The 6,344-nt window shown below is 50.3% G+C and overlaps 1 protein-coding gene across 1 annotated transcript in view; it reads left to right on the forward strand.

Annotated features, from left to right (window-relative positions):
* The first annotated feature begins 3,792 nt into the window (after positions 1-3,792).
* Positions 3,793-6,344, forward strand: part of THBS2 (thrombospondin 2) — a 39,353-nt gene continuing 36,801 nt past the window's right edge. Inside the window, exons 1-2 of the mRNA XM_025382311.1 lie at positions 3,793-3,917; positions 4,011-4,183. The gene's annotated coding sequence lies outside the window, so the exon portion shown is untranslated. The remainder of the gene's footprint in view (positions 3,918-4,010; positions 4,184-6,344) is intronic.

Below are 6,344 nucleotides of genomic sequence, written 5' to 3' on the forward strand. Positions count from 1 at the left end.
CAGTGAGACTAAGGTTGTTTTCATCCTTACTAACACAATATCCATTCTGCAGCCCATGGGTCAAGAGGGCATTTGGACTTCCAAGTCTTACTATTCAAGAAATACATTTCATGAGGCTATAGCTGCCATAGACAGTGATTCCTCTGATGAATCTGGGCAAAGTCAGCTGAAAACCTTCTGGAAAGGATTCACCGTTCTAGATGCCACTAGGACATTCATGAGTCCTGGGAGAGGGAAACGTATCAACAGTGACAGGAGTTTGGAAGAAGCCGATTCCCATCAAGAGGGATGACCGTGAGGGTTCAAGGCTTCAGTGGAGGAAGTCACTGAAGATGTGACGAAATGAGGGAGAGAGGTGGCGTTAGAAGCTGGGCCTGAGGATGGGACTGAATTGCTGTACTCTCATGATAAAACTTGAATGGATCAGGAGTTATTTCTTGTGGATGAGCAAAGAAAATGATTTCTTCAGATGAAATGTACTCCCAGTGAAGATGTTGTGAAATGCTTCACTCCTAGGGAAGATGTTGAGATGGCAACAAATAATTTAGAATATTACATAAGCTTAGTTGAAAAAGCAGCAGCAGCGTTTCAGAGAATAGACACCAATTGTGAAACAGGTTCTTGTGTGGGTAAAGTGCTATCAAAAAGCATGACATGCTACAGAGAAACGTTTTATAAAAGAGTCAATAGATGCAGCAAACTTCATTGTGGTCTTACTTTAAGAACGTGCCACAGACACTCCAACCTTCAGCAACCACCACCCTGATCAGTAAGCAGCTGTCAGCATTGAGGCAAGACTCTCCACCAGCAAAATAGGACGACTCATTGAAGCCTCAGATGACCATTAGTAGTTTTGAGCAATGAAATGTTTTAGAATTAAGATATGCACCATCGTTCTCCTAGACATACTGCTACCGCACCCTTAATAGACTATAGTGGAATGTAAACGTCCTTTTTATATGCACCGGGAAAGCATAAATCCACGCAACTGACTTTATTGCAGAGGTGTGGAACCAAGCCTGCGGTATCTCCAAGGTGTGCCTGTGTTAGTTCCCTGGGCCTGCTGCAATGAAGTATCACAAACAACACATGTATTGTCCCGCGGCTCTGGAGTCCAGCAGTTTTAAGCGCAGCGGGTGGCAGGGCTGCACGTCCTTGGAATGCTCTGGCAGAAGCCCCTTCCCCGTCTCCCACAGTTCTGGTGTTTCTGGCAGCCCTTGGTGACCTTGGCTCGTGTTTGCATCACCGCGTTCTCTGCTCCTTCATCAAGCGGTGCTTGTCCTGTGTCTCCGTCTTCATATTCTCTATTCTTATTAGAACCCTAGCCATTAGATTTGGAGGTTGCCCTATGTCAGTTCGACGATGTCTACACTTGGTTTCATCCACAAACACTGTGGTATTTCCAGTAAGCTCATTCACAGGTTCAGGGTGGAGGTGAACTTGCGGGGGGGCATGATTCCACCTGCTGCGTGTCTGTCCCTCGTCCTCCCGCGCTCACACGCGATGATGCTTCCCTCAGCATCGCTGGCTTTCCCGCCGAGGCCTCTGACTGCTTTTTGTTTCATCCTCACATCTCCCTTCCTGCTCACCCCCAGGGGGCCCAGGGAATATGCTGACCAGGCGCTGTCCCCTGTACTCCCCCTCTAGCCCCCTGCACAGTGGGGCTGCAAAGTCCCGCCTCACCCTGCCAGGCACCTCTCTGTGACTTCCACCGCCTATGAAGCCCTTTCCATGCATCTGGGCCTGGGTGCTACTCCAGGAACCTGCTGTTGTCTGCACCATGAACACCTACCCACTCTCTCTGCCTGACATACTTTCTCAACCGGGGACGCCCCATTCATGGGCCATGTTCCAGTCGGTTTACCTTCTGTCTCCTCTAAACAGACTTCCCTGATTATGGGCTGCCAGATTCTACAGAAGGAGGCCCGTCTTCTCTGCACCCACCCATCGGCACATGGAGGGTCATTACCACATTCCTTCCTCCTCCCCAGTGAGTGTCACGGTCTTCACCGCATGCTCCCGAAGTGCTGAGCAGCAGAGCTGCGTGTCTTCACCTTTAATCAGGAAACACGCGTTCCGTGGACTGAGGAAGAGGGGAGGCTGTGGCACGCGGATGCCACCCTCCACATTCCGGCCCCAGGAAAAACTGACCTGGAGGCAGAAAAACTCAAACCGATGAATGGATAATTATCCACTGAAAATTCTTTAAGGGGAACTGGGTTATACTTTTCTTGAATTTGAGATAACATTAACCTATTTAAACTACTTTTTAATTCAAATGATGACTTTGTCCCCAATAGCTTAAAAAAGCAAAATAACGTACCTTAAACATGACACATACACTCTTGGAGTCTAGTCTCTTGTCTGTGCGTGTGTCAGAAACTGATACTTACCAAGTGATAAACAAACAAGTGCCATTAGGAAAAACAGAGGTTTTCGCAAATGAAAGCTCCTTCCCTCTCCCACACCTGCTCACATATCCTCCCTGAAGACAGAGGTAAGAAAGCGAGGCTTGATCTTCATGATGCCTGCCGACCTCTGCGGTGCTGGACCTCTGTGGGGGAATGCCAGGAGGCTTAAGAGATGCTCCCCTGCCACAGAGACAGTGAAAGCTGTGTCCATAGAAATTCTCTTTAATGTTCTCTAAGACTTGACAGGTCCATGGCCAGGCTGACAACTCCACACACACGTGAAGGAACCCAACAGGCAGGTGCCGACAGGAAGCAGGTGCAGGTGGCTCTGGGCAAAGCAGCACCTCCCCAGTCACCATTCACCCCACCTGGAACAAGTAGAACCTCCCCCATCCAAGGTCCACCCTAACCTGGGAGAAGCAGCAGCTCACCTGTCTGACATTAACCCTGACCTGGGAGAAACAGCCCCTCCACCATCCACCTTTCACACTGTCCCGGAAGAAACAGCCCCTCCACCATCCACCTTTCACACTGTCCTGGGAGAAGTGGCACCTCCCCCATCCACTGTCCAGCCCAAATTGGGAGAAGCAGACCCTCCCCCACTTACCATCTACCCCAACCTAGGAGAAGCAGCAGCTCCCTTTCCACCATGTACCCTGACTTGGGAGAAGCAGACCCTCCCCCATGTACCATCAACCTCCGCCTTGGAACAGCAGCTCCCCTTTCCACCATCCACTCTGACCCGGGAGGAGCAGCCCCTCCCCATGCATGGTTCACCCTGACCTCTGAGAAGCGGCCCCTCCCACCCCCATGCAGAGTGCACCCTGATTGGCAGGTGTGGGAGGGGCGGGGGTTCGCTGCTGCCACTGCTTCTGGTTCTCTGAGTCCTTGCTCTGTGCGGCTGCACATCAGGCTGTTGCTGCGATGGGACCATGTGAAAGTGTGCACCCAGGGGACTTGGTCGGGTATTGCATGTCACTGGGAGACGTCCTTGTAGGGGATCTTCACTGAGCAGATGAAGCAGAATTTGGGTTAAAATGAATTTTCCCAAAGCTGCAGTACAGTTTTTCAGTCCTCTAACTGCCTGAGATAAATGTTGGCAACTTCCTTTGACATTACATTTCACTTTTGTCACATAATAAACTTGGTTATTGACCATAATAACTTTATTAATATACAGACTAATTATTGATACTCACCGATGTATTTTATGTGTTATTAAGAGTCAGTCATTTGGTTTAGAAAGACCAATATCACATTGAATAATTCGAAACATATTTAAGGCATAGAACTTGCATTTTTTTCTCTTAAGCAAAATGAGGAGTTCTAGCCAATCTTGCTAGTGTTATTTATAGCATCTTATTTCCTGAGAGAAGACAGGAAAAGTGAGTCCCTGCCTTCCCTCTCTCTGTCTGGCTCCTCCCAGGCCTGTCTGGCGGGGGCCGGGGTGCAGGAGGAGGAGGCGGCCTCCAGTACAGAGGGGCTGGACTTGGACCCCTGCAGCAGGTACTCGGAGCAAATGGTGAGATCAGAAGGGGGATGATGTCATTCCTTCGAAGGAATGAATTAAACGTGCTTCCTCGTGTGTCTGATTGACAGCACTGCACAGGAGAAGCGGCATATAAAGCCGCACTACCCGGGAGCCGCTCGGCCACGTCCACCGGAGCGTCCTGCACGGCGGGGCCGGTCTCTCGCTCCGGCAGAGCCTGAGCCTTTCTGACCCAGTCCGGAACACTGAAATCAGTCATCCCTGCATCTTTTTAGCAAACCAGGTACGATTATTTCTTAAACTCAATTATTTCATCGTGCTCCAATTTTAAGAAATTAGAGCTCTTGAACTGTAAGAAGGGGAGAAGAAAAAAGAGCTATCGAGATTCTTAAGGTGGGTGGTGCATCTATTAACACTAAACGGCAAGCCTTTCTTCACGTGGAGTTTTTACTGCCCACTGGAAGAGCAAGGCACGTGGCCGCCGCTAAGCTTTTCCTCCGCGGCGCCTTTCGCCGGCTGGCCCGGCACCCCTTCCTCTCTGAGGGTTGTGGTTGCTGCTATTGTAATGCATGTACCTGCCTGGGAACCCGGTAAAGGCTTTATGTTTTCAACTTCAGAATAAGAAGATTCCACATGAGAGTTTGTTATTGAGGAGGGAATTAGAAACCACTCCCGGAGTATCTGAAAAGTAACCGAGATTAGAGAGAGACTCTGATTGTTAACTTTATTAGTAGATTAGAGAGAGACTCTGATCTCTGATTAACATTATTAGTAGATTAGAGAGAGACTCTGATTGTTAACATTATTAGTAGATTAGAGAGAGACTCTGATTGTTAACTTTATTAGATTAGAGACTCTGATCTCTGATTAACATTATTAGTGGATTAGAGAGAGACTCTGATTGTTAACATCATTATTAGTAGATGACAGAGAGACTGATTGTTTACATTATTCGTAGCTGAAAAGTGTTTTGAACCTAACTAGAGAATATTTGTGGTAAGTCTATGCAAAGTCCTGTGACTGCCGGGACACACAGCGACTTTAACAGTTTTGCGGCAGTTTGCATATGAAAAGCCAGCTGGCGGGTTGCCTGGCTACCACTTAAGGAAGGTGGGATTGGCCGCCCAGGGCTGGGGGCTGAGCACCCAGGAGTCTGCTGTTTCATCAGACTGCTCTTGGTGGGGGATGGCCGGTAAACAATTAGCTCTCTGCAAAGTTATCTTTTACTTTGATTGTTCAACTGAAAAGAGTTTTCAAAGACCTTTGCAAATTCAAACTGTGTTCTGCTGCAGAGAGGCACTGAAATCTTTCTTTTGGAAAGACACGCATAAACGTGGGTGCGTGGCGTGCAGAGGCTGGGGCAGGGGTGAGCAGCACTGGCTCGTCCGTGGCTCCATCCCTGCCCGGTGTCCCTGGATGGGCTGAGGCCAGGCAGCCTGGCTGCTCATCCTTCCTGTGGCATGGAGCCTCACTGTCCTTTGACAATCCTCAGCGGCGGATGCTTTGTTAGACTCCTGCTCCTGTAAGAATCCACCTCAAGGCAGAGACAGTAGGATGTGGTTTTGTCAAAGGAGTTTGCTTTACTTTTTCCAACCTGTCCTTATGAAGCTGGGCATCCAGAACTTTCGCGTTTGCCATCCTGTTCTTGGCTGGCCTCTGCAGGGCCAGCCCCACAGAGCTGTCCTTAGGGGACTTCGATGTGTCCGGCAGTGTGGGCTAATAAGGTGGAGAGGTGGGAAGAGCCTGCCAAGGCTGTACCTGAGCTGCCTAATTCTAACACCTCTCTGTGGTGCTTACTGTGTGCAGGCATTGTTCTAAGCTCATGGTCAAGTGTTCACTCATGTCATTAAACCCTCTTAAGAGCTCCATAGAAAGGTCCTGTCAGCACTACCATTATTACTGCGGCTGCCTCCGGCATTTAGAGTAGAAAGTGCCCCAGACCCAGAGGCACATTCTGCTCCTGTAACCCATGCCTGTGGCTTGCTTGGCTAAGTCAGCCCCTGGTGAAGATTCGTTTGCTGAATTCATCTCTCATAACAACCCGATGAAGTGGGCGTTTTATATGAGGCTATGTTTCTACAGATGAGGAAACTGAGACAGAGAGGTTAAGTAAGTTTTCCTAGGTTGCACAGCTGGTGTTCAGCATTGCTCAGCCTGGTGCTGGCCTCGGCCGGCCGCGGGCCGTGCTGCTTCCGGAGCCAGGACAGATGAAACAATCATCAAGGACCCGGGGGGTGGCACTGGGGGCAGCAGCTGGGTTGCGGGGGGAGGGGGGGGTAGGAAGGGGGCGGGGAGCAGATGAGTTGGGGGGTGGTTCAGGGAGCAGATGGGTGCGGGGGGGCGGGGAGCAGATGAGTTGGGGGGTAGTTCAGGGAGCAGATGGGTTGCGGGGGGGGGGGGGGGGGGGGGGGGGGGGGGGGGGGGGGGGGGGGGGGGGGGTGCAC

Source organism: Theropithecus gelada, chromosome 4 (assembly GCF_003255815.1).
Source record: "Theropithecus gelada isolate Dixy chromosome 4, Tgel_1.0, whole genome shotgun sequence".
In the NCBI taxonomy this organism is placed as follows: Eukaryota; Metazoa; Chordata; class Mammalia; order Primates; family Cercopithecidae; genus Theropithecus; species Theropithecus gelada.